This window comes from Ornithodoros turicata, chromosome 8 (genome assembly GCF_037126465.1).
Source record: "Ornithodoros turicata isolate Travis chromosome 8, ASM3712646v1, whole genome shotgun sequence".
NCBI classification, from domain to species: Eukaryota; Metazoa; Arthropoda; class Arachnida; order Ixodida; family Argasidae; genus Ornithodoros; species Ornithodoros turicata.
The window spans coordinates 24,888,804-24,912,214 of NC_088208.1; the positions used below are offsets into that span (position 1 = coordinate 24,888,804).

Consider the following 23,411-nt stretch of genomic DNA (forward strand, 5'->3'; position numbering starts at 1 on the left):
ACATATGAAGTAAGTGTCCCTGTTGACCGTAGACATGTGAGGAGATATAATATGTAAAGAAGTCGCCGTGTCTTCAGGATGGTCACAGGTCCCACCTGCGTCAGTGAGTCAGCAGCACCAAGGTCTGGTGGGAGGCGGCGAAAGTTCGCGGTTTTTTGTCTCTGAGGCATAAAGGTGGGTACCTGAGTGGAAACTGCAGCAAGGGACGCCGACAAGCGGCTTAATACAGGTAGACCCGCAACTAGCAGAAGTTTAATGGAAGGAGATAATATATACGGTATACACAAGGCCAACAAGCAATTGCAAAACAGTAGTGGCACGTGGAGCGATAACAAAAGACATTACCACGTGTAATCTTAACACGCACATCCCCACATCTAATCTTAACAAGCAAGGAAATCTTTTCCAGCTGAGTTAAGAAAAGTGATGGTATGCACGTGTTGCCATGTAAACCTATGCGGAACGCCTCTAGAATTTCACGAACAGTTTTATCGAAACTCTTGCCTATCACTTTAGTGTTCTTGAACCCCGGCGAACAAGAACAATCCCTACAGTGCCCTGGCAGATGGCCAGAAGGAGTCTCTCCTATAGACGACGCATGCTCAAGGAGTCGAGGAGCAGAAAGGTGGGTTAGTATGCGTCTAGGACATACTTCAGGGGAACTGTGCTGGAGGAGCTATCGGAAAACCCCGGGTCCAGGGAAAACCTCAGCATGACACTGTAGACCACCAAAGGGCGAATGCTGTGACATGCCGGAAGTACAACTGGAACGAACACTCTGCACACGGCACACCCATTTCCTGATTGACACACACGCATGGGCATGTGTTCACGTGACGCTGAAGCGTCGAATAACAGGATGCACCCTGAAAGTGAAAGTGCCTGACACATAAGGATGTGCTTGTGCCTCTGTGGCAGTGGATACACACCAAAGAGACAGAGAAAGAGATAGGAAAGAGAGTAATTACCCAGGCCACAATTTGATCGCCTAGCTGAAAGATGAACGCTGTAAGATACGGCTTAACGAGTTGCACATGTGAAATTCAATCCCTGTAAGCCAAAGCAGTTTGATGGCGATGACACAAGTGGATGGCCTGTCCCCTGTGGCCCTTCTGGGATACGTCTTTAGATGTCTATGTTTTCCGGGTAAAGTACTATACCTCCCCATACGTGCATCCAGAACGGTCGTAGAAGTGGGGCTTAAACCCTTTCCGAAAGCCCATCTTCCCCAAGGACTACAGACTGATTTGAACCCAATGATATTAGGAAACAAACCTCGACCTATTTCGAGGCACGATTCCAGCGCGGTTTAGCAAATTAAGCGCCGACGTTATTGTGAGCTGTGAATGAAGCTGGAAGTGTTGACAGGGTATTATCTCGGTTGAGATCTCTCCAAACACTTGACATGTCTCGTGTGTGGGTACGGCGATGGTCCGAATGCAGATGATCATGGATGTGAAACAAAAGTTGCGATAAATTAGGTAAACAAGATATGTGAGCTCGGAAACCACGTCTCTTTGAGGGTAGCCGTTCCGTCATGATTCTGGGTTGTGCAAATACACCATTTTACATGTCGCAAGCGCACTGTAGCGCTTTACTGCCAATAATACGCATATTCAAAGACAGCGTGAAAAGCCTAATAAACATACCCACTTTTTTTTTTTTTTTTTTCCTGAAATCGAAGTAGCCTGAAGGAAAACGATTTTTCCCCCGATGATGAACTACAAATATAGCGGTCGATTTTTACCCCTTCTAATTTCGAAAAATACAAAACCCAAGTTATACCAAGACCAAAGGTAGGAATAAAGTATTTTGCATTACTCAACACATAGCACATGCCATCACTAAAAATAGGCCATATAAGACCAACTTTTTATATTTCAATTGCTGACGCGGAATGAATGGTTACAAATGCGTCGACTACTTATAGCACGATATAGCTTATAAAGCTTATATAGCTCAGAAGGAAGGGAAAAAATGAATAATATTAGTCCTTTTGGGGAATAGATTCACTGTCACAGGGAAGTTTATCCGAAGTTCGGGGGCCACTTCAAGTGCTGAGGAGCAAACTTCAAGGTAAGGGCACTAAAATGGGGAGTGGCAATCACTCCCCATTTTATTGCCCTTACAATCAATAATCTTGCAATAATAACTGCATTAATCTTGGGGACTGGGAAATGTAAGTACTCCTCACTTTGCTCCTTTTTTTTCCCTCAGAGCGTGCTAACTGTCCAATCCATAGTCTGGAAGTTTGGCCTTATAGCTGATCTTGTCCCAGTTACAAGCAATTGGCACGGTTTGGGACAGAAGTTTACGGAACACCGGGGTGTCGCATTTCTTCACTGGAGCGACACACATACTGTAGATTGACAGGATAGCCAGTCACCCGTTTCTTATTCGATCTCTTCCTTATACCTAGCAGGAGGCTGCTCCAGTAAAGGAATAACGCCAGTGTCGTGTTCCGTAAACTTTTATCCCAAGCTGCACATCACCACGTTAAAACACACCTGTACTTGTTTAAGGGCACCTTTTCTTCATGCATCCCACGTGTGTATGACCAGTGCAGGGCTGTATTTACTCCGAACAGGATAGGCCGGTAACCCAATAGAAAAAAGAGTCTATAAGAAACCGTCCACTGCATCACACACGGACTATATACTATATGTCCCGAGCTTGGGAACAGCACAGCCGACAATCAGCCATTGGTCCGAGAAACCGAAGCACACGAACTACAGCTGTTCAAACGTTCCCACCATGCAATCCTGGTTCAAGGAACCAGACAAAGCGGAGCATCCACTATAAGCACCTGCTTACGTGCCGGGTAATCGATATCGATATAATACCTGGAGCTCTCCTATATATCATGTCCGCGTACATTCAGCACGGCACACCTTTATGCGGACAGCTGTCTTCAATTAATAGAAACGCCGCTTTACGGAACACGTAATTTCGGCGAGCAGTTTCCGCACATTAGCCTTTCATGAATATTTTGTCAGGGGGCTCTAGCAAAAGGACCGCTCACAGCTTCTAAGAATGGAGCTGTTGCATATTACAATACACGGCATTGCAAAAGCCACGGACGTATACGCAATGCGTCTGCATTTACTACAATGTTTCAACAACAGCAATAACACCTTATTTCGGCGAAGATTGCAGTATGGTGTTTCGTCACTATACAAGCAATACTCTACTCCGTCGCTATACAGGCAGCGCGGGAAGCAGGGGCTTTTAGGTTAGTCTGCTGATTTCACCGTGTGGGCCAAGCAATTGTCATACACTGAAAGGTTAAAGACGTTATAAGTGCGGTCCTAAAAGGTCAAGAATTCGAACAGTAAAGAAAAATGTGCTTCGAGGATTTAAATACACTCTGGTTTCTATACAAAAGAAACGACTACTTTCAACTTCTTCTAGAAATCGAAGTAGGATTCACGTCGTCAAAGTACTTACAAGGTATTTTAGTACGTCTATATCATTACGTTTGTATGGCTAGGTTACAAATGTTCTATGTGACACCTTTCCATCATCATCACTTTCTCATCCCTTCCACAAGCGCAATGGGGCAGTGTACCGCCATAACGGCGGAGAATGACCCACCACATCATCATCCCATTTGTGTGTGTGCGTTCTATGTGAACGCCTTTTATCACACGACAGATATCGACACGATAATCAGCTGCTCCAAGCTGTTCCACAGCTTTTTCCCCATCTTCACATCGTAAAGATGAACAAATTGAATTGAATCGAATTGAATAATACAATGGGTTCAACACACTGGTTCGACATGGTACGTCGAGCTGCTCACTCAACGTCGAAGCAGATGTAAATCAAGGTAATGTAAAACCGCCATACCGAGTCAAAATGGCTCCGATGGCTCGCGCACACCTTCGCAAAGCTGCAGTCGAAAAAGAAAAATCAGCCCCACTCTATGCTAGTGCGCAAACTACATATATTCCTGTTCAACGATTTTAGTTTTACTTAACGCTGAAAGTGTCTGTACGTGTGCCGTATAGTAATCAATGTACTTCGAAAATATATGTAGCGAAGGAATGAGACAACGCAAGACAGAGAAACAGAAAGTCAGTTTCGATCCTATTAAAAGCAGTATGAATTTCATTCGCTTGCTCTCTTTCTCTGAATTAGACTACCACGTAAGAAAACTTCGATCACCTGCATGTGCGTATATGTGTGTTATTCGCTGGAAAAGTGGAACGGGAACTGAATCTCAATTCCCGCTTTGCACACGAATTCTCATTACGATTTCAAAACCCGCGGAGCTCAATTAAGCCAATGCTTGCACAAAGGATTTTGCAGAGTCGATGTACATTCGATTAACAACGTTCTGGCCCAGAAAGCGCGTGTTGGGATCCACTTTCTTTATCGTAAATCTATGGCATATGGTCAAAGCTTGCACGTTACAACTTACAAGGTATAGCTGAGCTGCCTTACCATAAATCGAAACTGCATAAACGAAATTACTACGCGCAGATGTCATTGTGAATTCCGCCTTTTGCTCCACATTAAAATAACGACACACGGATGAATATATAGAACAGTGGGCATTAATGTTCTGTTTTTTTTCCTTACTGGAAGCTGAAATCCATGAACAAGTTCCATATAATGCAAATATGAGTTTAAAAATGAAACGTCGCATTACCAGCGCTGAACAGCTGTTTCGGCCTTATTGGGCCATCGTCAGTAGTGCGCAAGTAGACAACGTTTGAGTGGGTAGCGTCAAAAAGTCTACGTAATGTCCTCCCGTCAGGGTGAGAGCTTAACCGACTGAAAGCCCTGTGCAAACAGTGAAGGATTTGAGGAAAAAAACAAGCCGAAGTGTATGATATAGAGTGAGTGTCGCAGTCTGAAACAGTTGTGGTATCCCTCCAAGAAACAAGTTTAATTTGATGTACAGAGTGTTTAGTAAAACTAGCTTACTAATACAATTATTAGTAAAGCATCGCGAGGTATTCAGGGTGTTTCACTTAAAGTAATAAAAAATTCTAACTGGCGACGTACGTACTCGCCGGAGGATTGTGTGACTTTCGGCAGTTACCTTCTGGAAACTTTTGCCGCCATTTAGGAAGGCTTTGGGCAATTTTTAATTCAGGGAAATTTATTTTTATCGATCGAACTTTCAAAATTGCCAAGCCAACCTCACTTTTTTCCTTTCATCCCCCCATTTCAATCGCCGCACCTTTCACGGGCGCTATTTTGCGGCAATCAAGCAGGCGTGGCTAAAGCAGCACTTTTACTAATTTTTTTTTTCGAGTATTTCTGTTGCTGTACTGTGCATAGTTTTTGTTGGGCCTGCGGTTATCCGTGGAGGACTTCATATTTCTGTTTCAAAAAAAAAAAAAAAATCCCCGAATTCAAAATTGTCCAAAGCGTTCCTAAATGGCGGCAAAAGTTTCCGGAATGTAATTGCCGGATGTCCCACAATCCTCCTGCGAGTACGTTGCCAGTATAGAATTTTTTTTATCAATTTAGGTCGAGCACCCTGTATATTAAAGTATAATATGCTGTAACTCGACTCCCCAACAGCAGGAGGGAGGGGATGTGAACACTAGTATAGGGCCTTACAGAAGAACCCAACACGTGCACTCTAAGAAAAAAAGGAGTAAAACGGGGAGTAATTGCAGCTTCTACTCCCCTAGTCTGCAATTACCCCCCATTTTACTCCCCTAACCCAACATTTAGTCCCGACATTTACTCCCCAGTACTGCAAATTGTCACTAAACTTCGCGAATGGTCTCCTGAATGCGACAGTCTACGTAAATATGTGCCCTTGGTCAATTTGAACGACATAAGTCTGTATAACTCAGACAACGTAGCAATTTTCCAGCCATACAGAGTAAGAAACAGTTAGTCCATCTTTCTTCGCAAATTGTGCCCTAGTATGGCGCAAGATTTTATATCACTCGATATATCACGGTTGACGGTTTGCATCAAAGTATTTTCATGCATGCGCACCAATTATGCAGCTGGGACTCTTACAACACCGCGTGAAATGCGGTCTTCACTCTGTGACATTCATTTACTTCCGTGCATTTACTCCCAAAAGGGACTATTTTTTGTGGCAATGCAATTACTCCCCAAAAGGAGTAAAAGTACTCCTTTTTTTCTTAGAGTGTGTTAGTGGGCTCCGGTTGTCCGCCTATTCATGCCGTATTCACTGTAATTCATTCGAATTACTGCAAAAGTTATCGTAAAAAGTTACCGCTTTACGTTTACCAAAAGACTGCAGACAAAATACCGTAAATGGAGTCCAGGAAGCAGACAGAGTACATTGCCATTCACACACACACACACACACACATGGACAAAGGGGATATCACGAAGAGGGTGGATCTGCTTTCATACACGAAAGAGAAGGTAATTACATAAATTTAGAGTCAGCGCCGGCGGCCACACCCATCGTTGAAGAGAGCAGACGCCGCCGCCGCTAGCCTCCTAATGGGATTTGAACAAACGGCGGTCCCAATTTCTTTTTCCTTCTTCTCTGGGTGTCTGCGAGCCATCGGAGCGTCCTTCGTTGTTACTACGTCGCCCGTTTATTCCGAACGGCGATATGAAAAGAAAAGGAAGAAGAAGCGAAATGCTTCTGCCCACACTGCAATACCCGTCCGCGAGACCGGGTGAATGATTTAGTGGATTTCTGTTGCTGGATATTTCTTTCTTTTTTTTTTTTTTTTTCATTCGTCGCGGACCATCGAACCGAGACGACGAATGTCATTCGAGCTCGAGTGCAGGATGTATAGTCTTGTGATCTGGTTCGACTGAAGAACGGTTTGTTACTAATTCAACGTGGGCTGCCCAGTCCGACGTATTTGATATAACGCTTAGAGCACTGGAGAATCGGATTAAGTACTGAAGAGGATCAATGAAATGGTGCAAAAGGGCAACGATAGTATGCATAATGAATGGCAGCAATGCGCGACATAAATTTTACCATTTTCACCAGATTTTTTTTTAAAATTTAATTCATCAGAGCACGCTCGCAGTTTGAGTCTCTGGGTGGATGTACCGTTGCCTGTTTGAGGACGACGACGATAACGGTGGAAAAGAAAAACAATGTAGGGCGTTTATTTTATTTTCTCGCGCAGCTTCGATACTAACATGTAACAACAACAACAACTTAATTTTATTATAGTGATTGGGGAGTTTCATCGCTAGGGGCGATGTTCTACCCCATTGCTGGTGGCTTTTTTGTGTGTGTTTCACTGTGTTTGTTGTCGTGTTTTTTTTTTTTGTGTGTGTGTGTGTGCTATTTCTGGCCACTGGATTTTTTGTGTGTTTCAAACTGGTTGCAGCGATTGGTTGAAGGAAACGAAACCGCGACCCTTTATGTCTACGTAGCGGAAAAAGGGAAGGGAGGCAGGCCTTATTTCGTACATCTACAGTGTCTGGCTAATTCATTAGATGACGTAGAATCTGGTCACCGTGCTAAAATTACTATTTTCCCCCCTGTGCGTGTACGTTGGCCGTGTACGTTGGCCGAAAACTGGGAGGTGGTGGGTTCGAATCCTGTACCACCGACTGTGCTGTGTGAGGTTTTCCGAAGACTTTCCAGACGAATGTCGGCACAGTTCCCCCTGAAGTCGGCACAGGACGCACACTAACCTCCCTGTCCCCCACTCCTTCCTGCTGCCCTCTCTCCATCTGTCCACATCTGTACGCCGCTCATAGCCACAGTTGCTTCGCAGCGCTAACACGGAATCAGAAAAAAAGAAAACTCACTTATAGACTAGATAGCACTCTGCGTTTGTAAACGAATGAAGAACAGAACCTCTCAACTGTACATTATCGGCTCTGTTCCACCAGTACCTGATAAACGAGAATACAAACTTACCCAGCGAGTGCGCCAGAAACGTGCTCAGTCCGACGAGCACACGATAAGAGCTCTCGCGCAGCACGGTAGAAAAGAGCATCGTTTTTCTCTTCCAGCTTGATCGATATCGCGACCAAACAATGCTCACTCTCCCTGTCGGTGACAAATGCATTATCGGCCGGGCAACCTTTCTCCGCCCGTTGCACTCGCTGTGGTTCGCGGCAGAAAGCTAACGCGGGCTGTCGAAAAAGAAAGAAAGAAAGAAAAAAAAAGAAACCGGGATACCTCTGTGCTTCGATAAGATGCCGCGATGAAATGAAGCTATTCTTCGTTCGTGTTCATTAATATTCAGCCGTGAATTGCAAGGATTGCATGAAAAGAAGAAGAGAAAAAACAGAGGAATGACAACAATTCAATGTTTTTTTTTTTTTAAAGATTCCGCTTAGCGCCGCGAAGCAGATGTGGATGAGCGGCGTACAGACATGGACAGATGACAGAATGGGGACAGAAAGGGGGGAGGGGGTTAGAGTGCGTCCTGGGACGACTTCAGGGGGAACTGTGTTGACATTCGTCTCGAAGGTCTTCGGGAAACCCAGGGAAAACATCAGACAGCACAGTCGGTGACGGGATGATTCGAACCCGTATCACCTCCCAGTCTCGGCGTCGAAAGCGATCGTCTTAACCACTATGCCACGGGAGCTGGTAATTAAATGATGGCGTCACGTGACCTGCGGTGCCGTACACCCCAGTTCACGTGGGTGCTCGTGACTTGATGTGTTCGTATTGCGCGCAGGTGAATGTAACAGGACACAGGCTGAGGGACCGCCCAGTAGGTCTTGCGGCTGAAGTGTGATCGAGAACCAAGCGTTGATGTGCGGAATTGCGCTCCGGTGCCGATGGCTTCTGGTTATGGCGCAAAGGGGTGTAACAAGATAGGAAGAGAAAGATACTTACACGAAAAAAAAAAAAAAAAAGAAAAGAAACTGGGCGATCTTATCGATTTTCCCCCAAAGCCTCGTGGATCCCAGCATCCAACGGAATTTCTCTTTTTCATACTTCGAACTCCCTCGTGGGAATACCGCGCTGCTTTACACCACCTCAATATGCGTCTTTCTCTCTCTCGCATCTCGAACCTCGATTCGGTGCAGCCATAAAGACCGGCTTATACGATGCTCGTTCCTGAGATCTCGTTGTGATATTGTGTACATTATGTAATATACCGTGACTTCCCTCAAAAGCTTATTCGAGCGTACACATCGCCTCGCATCCTATAGCAAACCCCCTTATTAGAGCCGAGCTCGCTTTCACCCCGTTTTATTGGTGCATTCAAAAAAAAAAAAGAAACCTCTTTTAATACTACTTCCCCAGTGTTGCGTGTTTCTTCGTCGCATAGTAAACCGGCGGGGTTCAACCTTTAAATAGACCTCCGTGGTCCCCCTCTCGGCTCACAGAAAAGCTGCAATAAAGAACGGGTGGACCTCACAACCGTACCAAGTATGTGTATGTGTACAAGTGCATGTCAAGTCACCTGTGTTGGATCGCCAGCGTACAGGGGCAGTCTATTAGGTTTAAAAAAAAAAAGAAAAAAAGAAAGACGTTATTTTTCCACCGAACACACTGCAAGGAGGGTCTTTGGAAGTTATTGTCGAATGCACCACGACGCGGTTTATAATTGGCCTCAGGCATAAAAGGAGTTTTGAGCTATAGCATCGTTTCGGTGGATCAAAAAAAAAAAAAAAGAAAGGCGACGTGAATGGTACCCTACGCTTGTCCATCGAACCGAAACTGGATTGAGTTTCATTATTAAGTAGGGGTATCAAAAAAAAAAAAAAAAGTTTGAGGGGTACCTTTGACGTGTGTAAACCCCGACGTCAGGCGTCGACGTATATGTTAAGTAGCTGCCTTTTTTTCTGTATAAGCGTAGTTAGATGATTCTGTACGCGGTCTTTAACGCGAGGAACGAAGGTTGAAAAGACCGTTGCCCTTTTCGAAGTTCTGCATCGGTTATAACGCGTTATGTACGTCGCGAGAGCCGATGATGAGGGGTGTTTTTGACGGGGCTAAGCTGTCAGCGGAGGAATCCGTGGGGGTGAAAAATTTCCGGGACCCGATTCTGCTGTGCGGGTATATATATATATATAAGATGTAAAAGAGTGAACGCATCGGCCGCGCGTCAACATGTTGTCAAGAAGAGGTGTGAGAGACGGCTGCGTATCAAAGAGGTTCGTGGTGTGTAAGTGATAATGGGATGTTTGTGTTCCGGATGCCTGTCAGCAGAGGCGTCAGAAACGATTTTACAGAGGTCAATGTATAGTAAGAAGACGAAAATGCAAACTACACCCCCTAAGGAGAAAAAAGAAAAGGAGTAGTTTTAGTTATTTTAGAGACCAGATGCATTGCCAGGACCATTGGTGTTTTCCCTGACTAAATGAACGAATATTTATTCGAAGTTGAGGGATTATTTTTAGCGCTGCTGGGGGAGCAAATCTCAAGGTCAGGGGACTAAAACGGGGAGTAGTAGGGGAGTAGAAGCTGCACTTATTCCTTTTCTTGGAGTGCACACTCGTGGCGCGAGTGGACGGTGTAGTGTGACGACATCTTCTTTTCTACACTCTATAAAAAAGGGTGTATTGTAACTCCTTTTTGGGAGTAAACCCTTGCCACATATATCACTCCCTTTAGAGTGTACAATTTCTCTGAAAAAGGAGTCTCTTTACTCCCTTCGGGGAGTCAGAAGAATACTTGGAAAGGGTTTACTCCCCAAAAAGGAATAACGACACACCCTTTTTTGAAGAGTGTACACGGCTTTTGGGTTACAATGGAGGAAATGCTGTTCTATCTCGTAGTTAAAACTGAAACTACAATGCCAACAATGGGGTAGAGTATCGCCCCTGGCGATCAATCAATCAATCAATTTATTGTACTCCCAAAAGTCCCACACGGGCGTTACATGGGAGGAGTGGGTTACAGGAAGTGAGGAAAAAATAATACATAGAAAAAAAAAGCAGTAAAACAGCAACAAGTAATGGAAAGAACCGCGATTGGGGCGATGAAACTCCCAATCTCCATCACTAAAATAAAGCTGTACGTTACAGTGATGCCAGGTTGCAGATAAAGGTCCTAGAACAACGTCCTCTCTCGTTCTGACATTCCTGCATGACACTATACTACTTGTAAGCTATATGCTTATATATGTGTAGTGCTTCCCGTGTCTGTGTCGTCCATTCGGTCCCCTGCACTGGGGTTTAATCGCTTTTAAAAAAATAGCAAGCTATGACGTTGCAGTCTTGAAGGAGAAACACGCACGACGAACAGAAGTCACGTTCACGGACAGATGTGACCCTAATGCTGACGACAGTAACAAGATAAGATTTAAACGGACGCTGCACACGGAAAACATTATGTGAAATTGACTTTGCTCGGAGCTCAAAAAAGCACGAAGCATCCTCCTAAGTTCCAGCCCATAGAAAGCCCATACAGAAAGGGCTCCATCGAAGCTTTCACTGCAGCTCTGGTAAAGGAAGAAAGGAACCTGCCTGCCGGAAAACTGATCACCAATTTGTGTGCGGGTCGCATCGCGAAAGCATTCTGCTCACAGTCCATGTCTCCAGGGGAAACCTGCGAGCAACGGAGACTGCCGAGGACTCAGTGGAATTGTATCCCGCGTGCAAAAAAAAAGGAAGACTTGCCCGAGGTGATGATGCGCGCTCCTTCCTGATATTGAGAGCAATGGTAAAAATAAGAAACCGAGCGACACAAAGAGAGGTCGCCAATGGAACTTCGTTTCGCGGTGCGGTGCTTCTGCACAAGCGAATAAAAGACAACTTGTGGCGGTTCCTCGGAACTTTTCGGTATACGGCGTCACATGTCACAAATAATGGAAATTGTGCGCGCGTCGAAAGAAAACGAGATCTACCCGTCAGGTAAAACAAGCACGTGCTCAATTGAAAGCGTGAAGAAAATACTCACGCGTTCCCGTATGACGTAGCACCGGCGACAAAAGACGACGACGACGACGACCACGTGATTTGAGAGCTCCCCTCCCCCTCCCCTAAGCCAGTCACGTGACCTCTCCCCTGTTTACCTCCTCTCACGCGCAGAGACACACTGTCACGGCGAATAATAAATAAGTGAAACGAATGTGAAGTGAAGAAATTACGCCGACATTCACGGGTCATTTAGCTCGGTCACTTTCCACTTTGAGCGCTCCTAATTTTTGCCTTTTTTTTTCCCGTCGAATCGAGCCAGGGTCAATCCAAGCCAAGCCAATCGAGCCTCTCAACGAGCTCCATTACGCGGCTGCAGCAATCGACATCACTCATCGACGCTCGTTCGCGGGTCCACCGGCAGGCGTCGCGCCCTCCTCAGAGCTCCTCCTCGCCCTCTCTCTCCTTTCTGTTGGAGGACTTCTGCCGCGTCTCTGTGGCGAAAGAACTCGTTTATCAATCTTCCTCATTCATCGCGACAGAAGGGCCTGCTGCAGCTGTGCACTCTGCTCGCTAAAGGCATCCGCAGTCCCAAATATAGCAGAGAGCACGCCACCAGACTAAAAAGAAAGTTGCGTAACTGGGGGAGGACGGGGGAAAAAAAATATGTTTCGTTAAAATGTTTCAAAAGTGCGCCGTACTCTTCCTCTCGTGCACGCAGTGACAGAGCAAAAGGTATGCGCGCTGAAAAGAAGACGTTGCTTGTTTAGCCTAAGAACGGCATGAAATGTAGTCCGTCAACCTTAAAAGGAGTTACCCTGCCAGAGAAATTATACTAAGGGTATAATATAGGTATTGCAAGAAATTATTTCAGGTTATTGGGCTGCTACGACGCCCTACTTGGAGCGACGTTGAGTGATGCGTATTGCTGTTGCAGCCAATAAGCGCACGCGTAGGGCGGGGCATACCGTGCCGTTCTAAAGTTGAACACAGCTATACAGTTCGCATGACTGAGAGTATCATGAAATCGTCTGAATTACCTACTGCTAATTTATGTGTTATAACCAGGGATCGGAACCGAAACTGAACCCGAACCGAAAACCGGAAAAAAACGTTATTTTCTGACGAACCCGAACCGAACCCGAACGATTTTTTGCTTGTCCTGAGCCGAACCGGAACTGAATAGGAAATAATTGATACGGTTACCGGTTCGGGAATCGGTTCAGAGGTGAATTAATTGTACTACTGACCGACCTTTTTTTTGCTCACCTGAACGGTTATCTCACACCTTTCTCTTACAATCGTGTGCGGTGAGCGTAAGCTTGCTTGCATGTAGCAAAATTACTGCCCGTGGACCGGTTAAACCGATGCCGAAAAAAGTAACTGTTCCAATCCCTGTAAATGCCCCGACCGCTGACAGATTTTTTTTTTGTCTGTGTATGTGCGGGGGTGGGGGTTCTCCCTGAGCCGAACCCGAACCGAACCGATATACCTGAACCGATTCAAGCTGATAATTTCGGTTCAGCGGAGCTAAACCCGAACCGAACCAATATGCCTGAACCCGAACCCGAACCGGACCGAAAAAAATACCGGTTCCGATCCCTGGTTATAACAATACCAATGATTTGCTCACTAGAAAATTTTAATCGATTTTCAATTGTCATACGATGTGCTATAAGCTGACAGCTAAATGCTCAGCGTGTTTTGAAAGTCTCTACACACTCTGCTTCTCTGTGATTTATATCTCCACGATGTGAATGCACGTACTTGATTGACCATTCGAGTACATCTTGAGTATTGTAGGCATTATTAGCTTTTACTCGATAATGTCACTATCACGCGACATTTGTGGGCCCGACATTGGCTGGATATTGTGCTGACGATGTTGTGCTGCTTGAGCACCTATTATGCTGCTATGTTACTCCCTGCACCGAACTTGAATACGAAATATTAGCGAATCTGAGGCATCCTTATCTTGTGGGGGACCACCAAAGTGATCGAAGCACGAAATGAGATTTCTTGTCATCTACTGAACGCCACAGGGAAGTTCCTATTTATTTATTCATTCATTTACAAGAACCTCAAGGGCCCATAGGCATTACATGAGGTAATGCCCATACAATCCTAGAATGCAATACAATCCTAATGCCCACACAAAAAATCCAACCTCGTTGAGGACTAGAAATCACTGAAATCTACCAGCAGAGACACATTTCGCGAAAAGTGAGCACTTCCTCATTGCGCTACACCAGTGTAGATTGTATGAGGATCCCACAGAGACTGAAGGGGGGGTCGCGACCCCTCAGAGCACATCGATATCTTCAATGACGTCTATTTTGCAATACATTCCCCGTTGCCTTTTCAATGCATTATCACTCCATCGTACTTCGCATAGCGCACGTATCGTAACAGCCCTTCGCGAACCTACGTGTGTACAAGGACGAAACCACTCACGATTTCGCAGAAACGTCACGTTAATTACAACGTGACCTCCCACAAGCGTAACGCACGCTCATCGTGCACGCTACAACGATGTTCTGCGCATGCGCACTATCGCACTCTTGCACGCGCACACACCAGTCCGGGACAGCGCGTCCGAGACAATCGGACAGAGTAATCTCTATGCAAATGACTTGCGGGGAAAGCGTTCACGAAAACGACGCAAGCGATAATCGTCCGCATTAACGCATGAAATCCACGCTTCTTCCTTCTTGCCCAAAGGGGGCGTTAGTGGTAATAGCGACACGTCGAAAGACCTTGCTGCGGGAAAATAGAAAGTCTAACAATCCGGTGAAGGTATATTCGCTCCGAGATTGAACGGTGTCGGCGCGCTGCGGAGAAACGATGAACTACCGTAGTGTGGGTAGCTTCCTCGCGTCGTCTGCTTTTACACGGTTATTTTCCGCGTTCAGTGCAGTAGGTGGAACATTGGGGAACCGAGCAGTATCGTACTATCGCGGCACAAGTGATCATCCAGCGAATGCACACGAGGATTACGGAAAAGAACCATCAACTTCGATTATCGGCCGGTGTGTATCCACACTAGAAAGCAGAGCTAGAAAGGTGACGGTGTCGCCCCCTATAGGTCGATCTCGCAGCGAATAGATGGAAGCAGATGCGTCAGGTCGGGCGGCACCGATATTTCGAACAGTGTGTATTTTTCCATGGTCCCCGTTCGAAATATCGGCGCCCCTTGTCTTAGAGGCTTCTGTGCTTCCATCTTGATGATATTGTTACGAAAATTTTGCTGACTCACAAAGCTTTACCGAAAAAGCTGCTCAGATGTAGGCCCATGTTCTGCGTTTACCGAAACACGTCGGAGTATGGTTGTTCGTGTAGCCTCATCAGGTGTCATGATCATCATCATGTATATTCCCCACCTGCCATGTGTGATCCATCAAACTCATTCCTATACCTCATGCTCTCTCGTAACAGTCCACAGGAAGTGAGATTCCGCATCTCGAACAGTATCAAGCAACCCTTGTCATCATCATAATGCAATTGTTGCTGTCCATATCAGATGACACAAAAACCAAAGCCTCCACTAATGTTTTTGTGTGTTAGCGCCGCGAAGCAACTGTGGTTATGAGTTGCGTACAGACGTGGATGGATGGATGAGGGGACAGCAGGAAAGAGTGGGAGGGACAGGGGGATAGTATGCGTCCTGGGCCGACTTCAAGGGGGGGACTGTACCGCCATTCGTCTGGGAAGTCTACTGTGTCTGAAGTAGTAAAGTGTAAAGTAAAAAAAAAGAAAAAGAGAAATAGAAAACAGACTAGTGAACAGTGAACGAGTGCTGATGCTGTAAGACACTAATGTTCGTGGAACTAAAATTTTCGCGAACTGAAAAATTCGCAAATTTTAAGGCCATGCGAAGATTTCGAGCAAGATTTACCTAGCTCAGGACTTATCACAAAGTAAGTCAATCAAGCTACCAATGTTCTAATTCAGATATCACGAAATTTAGTACGTGACCGCGAATATACGCCCTGTGCTCGATTGGCGAAAAACTGAGGCCGCGAAATTCACACGTTTTACTCTCGCTATACCGAAACACTATATACTGTCACGACGAGGCTTTGCTTGTTTGTCCTAGTCCTTCTCTGTAACGGTCGCCGACGCTTTTTGTCCCCCGCCTTGTATATTACTCAAGCCTTTTTCTACCCGCGTGGCAACGAGCTGCTCGTTTAAACCAGTTTGTTTTACAACGCGAAACGTTAGACCCGTGCGACGCTATTTCTGTCTGTGCTTATCCTGGCAATGCATCATTTCTTCGTGGTTCCTTCCTCGTCCGAGCACACACGTTACACACAGTCAGTCCCAAAAGGAAGCTACCCCCAGACGCAATTCGCGGATCTCCACTAAGCCTGAATTGTGTGCAGACTTCACTGGAGCACGCCTAAATGATAGGGTCTCTTGCTCGCGTAAAATGAGGAACATGCGGAGACGCTCTCTTCGTCTTCCTTCATTTCTCCGACACAAGGACCTGCGCTGATGGGTTGTGTGTATACTGTGGTCTTTCGGATGGACGCGTGCATGATGCAAAGAATGCTGAGCTGGGTGCATGTTCATAAAGTATAAAGGTGAGAATGAAAGAAGTAAATGGAGGCATTTGGCGTTGCGTTATGCACATGTGTTATGATGACACTCTGCTTTATACAGAAAACGAGGCGTCATTCGAAATGCGCTGCTTGATCCTCCTCGTTTCGTGATAAAATGAAGGAGAAAACAAAAATAACACGAATTTACAGCCTGATAGAAAAGTAAAAAATAAAGAGTAACATGAAGGTTAGAGTGACGGAAGGGAGCAATGCATGAAGCGTTGCAGCAGCGGCGTAGCCAGAACTTGCCAGAACTGCCAGAACTGGGGACTTTACATGGGAGAGGATGATTTCCTCGCGTTTCCCTCTCCCAAATGCACTACCAAAGGTACCATTTCGGGGGGGGGGGGACACCCAGAATCCCCTCTTCTGGCTACGCCAGTGTGTTGCAGGATCTTTGGGAACATATCAAAGACCGTGGCACATCACTGACACACACAGCATCATTACGATATTCGTTAACTTCCGGTGGATTCGCGTTCGGCTCGCAATGGATACAGCCGAGCCCGTATGGCGTCGCAAATGTCGCCAAACGGAAACGAGATGCCCGATACAGTGGCGCAAGAAAAAGGACACAAGCATACATAACATCTTGGTCCAATATTGGCAATACTGGCCCAATATTGAGCCGACATTGCCAATATCTGTCCAATATTAAGCTAAGACGTTGTGCTGCTTGGGGAGACTCACGTGAAACGTTCTCACCCGGGAAAGACGCAAGTCAGTCGATGCTTACCTGCGAAAGACAAAAGAAAACAACATAAACAACAGACACCGTGCCATAAAGAGCGCGACAGCGTGTAAAGCTCACACAAACGGGAAGTCATGGCAAGAACAATAAAGGGGTTTTCTCCCGAGGCACAAGCGGGTATGTGTAACACAAAGGGCGCCACTCTGAATGGCTCTTCGTCCCTGTTATATTGAAGAGCAGCCGCTATATCTGTCAGACTCTATGTCAGTCCTGTCATGAAGCTCCAGTGAACGGTTATGGAAGAGGTATGGGAGAAAAGAAAGAAGAGGTGCCCGACGTTATTGCCGCTTTCAGGTACTGATCGCGAGTTTGGCATGGAATATAAGTGCGTATGCCGTCGTCGAATGGCACCGGTGGTTGGAGGCTGAAGCGCTAAACTTTCTCCCTGCGCAACAAGCGTGGATTTAGACCTCTAACAGGTGAGTTGCATTCGTGGTCTGACCACGACCTACTAGATTATAGCGACCACGTCAGTTGCATCCCTTCCCAGCGCCGCATTTGGAAGCTAGCGGCGGCGCTACTCATCCACCCGTTTATTGCTTTAAGTTGATTATCATCATCATTCTACGCGTTTTCATAGGAGCTGTTGCTGTCGTCTGCTATGGTAGTTGTATGTCCGCTTCTGCGCGTTCAAAGTTCAAATTTCCATTGTCCAATCATGATGTAGATCTCGCGGGCCGATGTGTAGCGCTCCTAGCGGATCGTGCGGACGGGATTCTCATAGGGGTTGCCGATTATGACACGGTCGGTATAATATAATCTAGTAGGTCGTAAATCTGTCCGCCCGCAACTACCGCGAACTTCGAAACAGCTTCCATTTTTATTTGGTTCGATTGCAATGTCATCCGCTTTCTTTTTTTAGTCAAACATTCGCACTACTCACCGCTGCACTTCCGCACTATAGTATAACACGCCATTACGACGCCTATAGATCAGATATGCACAAAACGGCAGAATTATTATTGTTATTTTTATTGTTCTGAGAGGTCTCAACATGTCACATCCATCGTCACGATTCAGTGTGCGCGACTCGCATCAGCACACAGCACCCTTCCGCTCTTTCCAAACCGTTATGCACGAAAAGCAACAAAGTTCATGTACGTTTTCCTTTCTTTTCTTTTTCCCTTTTTTTTTTTTTGTTCATGGAACAACAACGCAACCGACACGCCAGCCCGCGTAAATATGGGTGACGGGAGACCGAACTGGACTGAGTTGGCCTGGCAACCACGTTCGATATAAAGTGGGCATCACAATGGAGGACAGGAAAAGGAATATGTAGCATCAAGCCGAATTGCCGTCAATAATGAATATTACGGGGCACAGCTGGCTTAGGTAATGGGTCAGTAGGCTGGCGACCGGGACAAAACTCTGTGCGGGTCACCAGGACGACGCGATGTGTGTGGCTATGGCCTCCGACCACGATGAGTCATGTATGGCGAATATGTCTTCCAAGAGGATGAATTCTCTCGTAAAAGTATCCGGTTCCTCAGAACACGTGGAGTGGTGCAACGGTACCGGACATAAAGGTGCAACGTTAACAGTTGCTAAACGGGAACTTGCAGACTTGGAGGTGGAGGTATCTTGCGTACCGTACTCTAAACACTGTATCTTAAATAATTTTGTTGCTATCTAGTATCGGACGTTAGTAGTACGGTTCGTGAAAAGTATTTGAACTGTACTAAGTACTAAATACTGAAACAAGTATTTTACTTGTTTCAGTATTTAGTACTTAGTACTCTAATTACTCTTTCCTTTTTGTGGAATATTCAGGTGGACATCCTTTTTTTTCTTCTTCTTCTTTTTGCCGAACCTGACAACAGTTGACCTTTCCAGGCCGTTTCAAAGGAAGTCCATCCTGTTTTTCTTGGGTTTGAAACACCAGGGCTCTCAGGAAACGTTTTTCAAAGGAAGGGAGGACGATTGTTGGATGAGCACATTGAAATGCACCTACTACTGCGTGTAAATAAAGTATGTGTCTAATTTGCAGGCATATTTTGACACTTCTCTGGCTTTTTATTGTATTTACTATACTCTACTCTAAATACCTTCATTTCTAACTACCTTTACTGTACATTTTAAATACATTTTGCGCTCTGGTATTTAGTGACGTATTTTAAAATACTTTTTTTCTAGTACCTTCTACATGTCTGACGGGAAGATAGTAGACAGTTTTAGAATAAGGGTGAGTAAGAATAGGGAACCCATAACGCAAGAGTTGGACTGCACGCAGCGACCTCTCCCCGCCCACGGCTTATAAATAGGATTTTCATAACAAAGAGCGGTGCACATGCATCGCCACTACGACTGACAACCAGTATTTAGAAAATAAAAATAAATCGAGGAATTAGAAAATTGAATTTTGTAAACCCATTGCACAGTTAGTCGGCAAAAATAATTGGTATATCACAAAACAAAACTTTTTGTTGTCGTCGTCGCTGTCAATATTTTTGGCCATTCGCAGACGACACGCTCACGCGGAATTCTCGCTTGCCACGAGTGCGACGCGAGCCAGCTTCGAGTTCATACGCTATTTCCGCAAAATAGCGTGCGCACCCGAAACCCAAACTGTGGTACGGGTTCCGTGCATGCGCAATGGCGACGACGACACCCTTTTTTGGAAACTCTACATTGAAAACGACGCAGCTGAAGCATCGCGATCTCAACGTTATGCCCGCGCATCGTCTTGACACTATACTTCCGCTTGAGGAAATGTCTTCAGGGTACAGAAAGCAGAGAAGGCGGAAAATGTCGCAGCATAGAAAGATAGCGATAACACCCCTGTTTGCCACTTTATGTGCATCGTGTTACACATGCACTCCGATGTGTCGCTGCAGGACGGCACGTCAACTGTTGATTACTGACACACATGCAGCCCACTCTGTCTGCCAACTGCCAGAACTGATCTGCGATATTTCTTGACGAACAGCGACGATGTGTGCTACATCATGATTTCTTCTCTCTCTCTCTGACTTTTCTTTTATTTTTTAAGAAGGAATGACTCCATAAGATACCTGCCAGAAACTTGTGCAGGTTCATAACAATGAAAATAACCGTCTTTGCAATGTAGCATTATCAATGCTTTCGTCGCTGTTCATGCTGCCGATGCGTTGTCCATGCAACGACTGCATAACATGGAAATAAGTGTCGCAAGTCCGTTTACAGTAACGATTAGAGAGACCATTAAACGCACAGTCATTTGGTTGCAGTCGTGCAGCACTACTTACGGACCTGTAACGGACATAATTACGGGGCAGTTCTGGTGAAGAACTGGAAAGCATTTACCACGAGGAAGTATAGAGATGAGCATTGACTAGAGCGAGGATTGACAGTACCCGCATCCGCATGGTATCCGCGCATGCAAAATCCGCAACCACGTCAGTTGAAATAGCTGTATGCTTATCCGCGCGTTTACTGAGTACACCAGCACTGCATCCGCGGTCATTAAATTTGTAGGAAAAAGTCTGCATTACGTTGCAAACATTTTCAGCAAACCGCACAACTCTAATAATGGCCTCTACAGCAATCTCTAAAGCGTTGCGTCCAAAGGTAACACCGCGTTAAAATCGATAAAAACTCCAGTGCAGGGCGACACTTAAAAGACAACATAAGACACGGCACTGAACTGAAAAAAAAAAAAAAAAAAAAAAACTGGGACAACTGTTTTTTTTTTAATATCGATTTTAATGTCACACCAAACAGCCCAATTTTCAATCCTTAACACCGCGTGTAATAAGAAAACAGGGATGTTTTGTCTTCGCGCAACGTAGCACCGAATCACAGCAGCAACCTTCTTCATCGTACAGCCATTCTCACTATATTCGTGTCACGCCCAACCCCCGCAACGACATCGCCTCCAATACACTTGGAACTTTCCCAAGCTTTGACAAACGTTAGATGACCGCGACGCAGAGCACGCCGTCTGAAAGGCGACAGGCAGCGAGTTCGTATTCACCGGAGCCCCTGTTTCGATGTAGTGACCGGTTTTCGGGCACAGGCGTGCTCAGCAGATCAGTGCACCGAGGCATGTCTTGTCCTGTCAGCTCTAAAATAATACGACGTCAAGTGCCTTCTGGTTGAACTTCTAGTACAGGAAGAAAGTCACACAAATGCGCAGAAGACTTGTTTTCGTTTGTTTGTTTGTTTTCTTCGTGTGTGTGACATGTGTTATACTAACATATAACGCAGGAATATTTTTGTGTGTGTGTGTGTGCGCTTCGTTTATCGATATATAAGCAGCGGATTGATCACATATTGAAGCGATGGTTCATTATAGTCCCTTCCAAATACGCCTGAGGCCAACGGCGAGCAACAGTAGCACTCTATATAGCGTGAGAATCCTTTCGGGGTTTCTTGCATCACAGATGTTCTCCCGCTTTCTATTCACGAAAAATGGAGAGAGGGTCCTCCCACTTACCGACAGCAGCGAGCAAAGTTCATTTGAGGCAGAAGACAAGAGGAAGAGGAAGAAGAACACGAACTAGCTGCATGGGAAAAGCGCTCGGAAACTTGAGCCACTTCGAGGCAGGTTCTGCGCTGACAACCGTTAACTTCACCTCAGTGGCTATATAAAAACGGAATTAAAAAAAAAGAAAGAAAAAGAGGCATGCATCTACATATATAGGAGCGCGAAGATACTCCCATCTAGAAAGAAAGAAAGAATGAATGAAAAAGAAGTTGCATTCGATGCACCCTTCCACACTCGTCCCTTTTCTACAACGGTCGAATTTCTCATCTTCCTATTGTTATGCCCCGAGACAGGGGACTCTTCTTGACTGCGCATCCACAGACGAGAGCGACGCTGGCCCTCAAAGGTTCAGGCTATTTCTTAACTTACAGCAGGAACAAAAAGAAAGTGAACGCACACGCGGTGAAATGCAAGGGAGAAAAGAGGAGGAGGAGGACTGGCCATGCAAATTGCGCCGTCGCGTTGGTTTTCAGCGCGATTTTGCGTTTTTATAACTGGTCGTCTCTGTCGTTGTCGCTTTATCAGGATTCTTGCGGAGGGTGGGTCATAAATAGAGGCGGCAAAGGATGAAATATTTTCCCCCCTTTTCAGCATACCGTGGGACTGCAGACGGTTCTTTCAGGTCTTCGTTGGCGGGGAAGGTTTTTCGCTGCCGTGGGACATGGTATTCGCTACTATTTTTGTGCGCGCCTCGGAATATTGACACGCGAATTGCAATCCAAGCAGCACAACAGCTTGGCCCAATATTGGCAATACTGGTCCTATATTGGCCCAGCTGGTATTGCGCCAGTATTGCCCACACTGGGTCAAGATATTGTGCTACCCAGTTTCGGTGTACGCGGGCAGAGGTCAAGCGACATCGAGCGATCATCGCCCGATCAGTGATCCATATCTAGAACCAGTCAATCAACGGATCTCTGCAATAATGATGTAACCTAGTGTAAATTCGTTTTAAAGAGAAACTCGGTAGATACAAGCCCATTATACATGTACATATATATATACAACACAACGCAGGCCCACCTCGAGTCCAGACACACGGACAATTATGGTACGAGAAAGCTAAACAGACATCGTCAACTCACCAACCTATAACCACCAATAAGCAACCATATAACAGACAGCAAACTAATAATATCGCCAATGCTGGACCGGTATTGCCAATATCCAGTCAATACTGCGCCAAGATGTTGTGCTACTTGGGATTATGAAGTGCAAACATGAGGAAGTGTCCCTCCCCTTCTTTTATGCTAGCGATGCTGCTAGTTTTAGAGAAGTCGGCCCAGGACCGCTCTCCCCCCTCCCTCCCCCCTGTCCCCACTCCTTCCTGCAGTCCTCTCTCCATCTGTCCAAGTCTGTACGCCGCTCCCAGCTACAGTTGCTTCGCGGCGCTAACACGAAAAAAAAAAAAAAAAGAATTCCACCAGACTATCAGATGACACCAAAGACCGTTGAAATCTGCCGTTCAGATCGCATTTGGGCAGCAGCTGGACAACCAGCATTTCGATGCCTATGAAGGTATACTCGGTAGCTGGGCTGCTCAGCACAATAGATGTCCGCAGTCTCTAATGAAATACCTTTGGAGCATTAATCTTCTTAACGCTCTGTCGAATGGGAAGCCGTTTTCCTCCTCCTTTTCCAGTGTATAAGAGAACCGGGATAGCGTGCCCTGGTATGTCGTTAGGGATATATATAAACTGCCAGAATACAATGGACATGTGTTCAGACCTATAAGTAATTAGCTACGAGTAACCCGATTACCGTAATTAATTACATTCTCAGTCGGTCATTAGTTGTAAGGCTACTTTCGATACTCAATAATTTTAACTGCAACTTAATTACT

General features: G+C 45.6%; 1 protein-coding gene and 1 long non-coding RNA gene across 23 annotated transcripts in view; one reads left to right on the forward strand and one right to left on the reverse strand.

Moving 5' to 3' along the window:
* Positions 1–23,411, reverse strand: part of LOC135366755 (muscleblind-like protein 2a) — a 304,286-nt gene that overhangs the window by 77,566 nt on the left and 203,309 nt on the right. The window lies entirely within an intron of this gene.
* LOC135366089 (uncharacterized) lies at positions 17,387–19,106 on the forward strand. The gene is made up of 2 exons (XR_010414089.1): positions 17,387–17,522; positions 18,937–19,106. It is a non-coding gene; the product is annotated as an uncharacterized LOC135366089 (long non-coding RNA).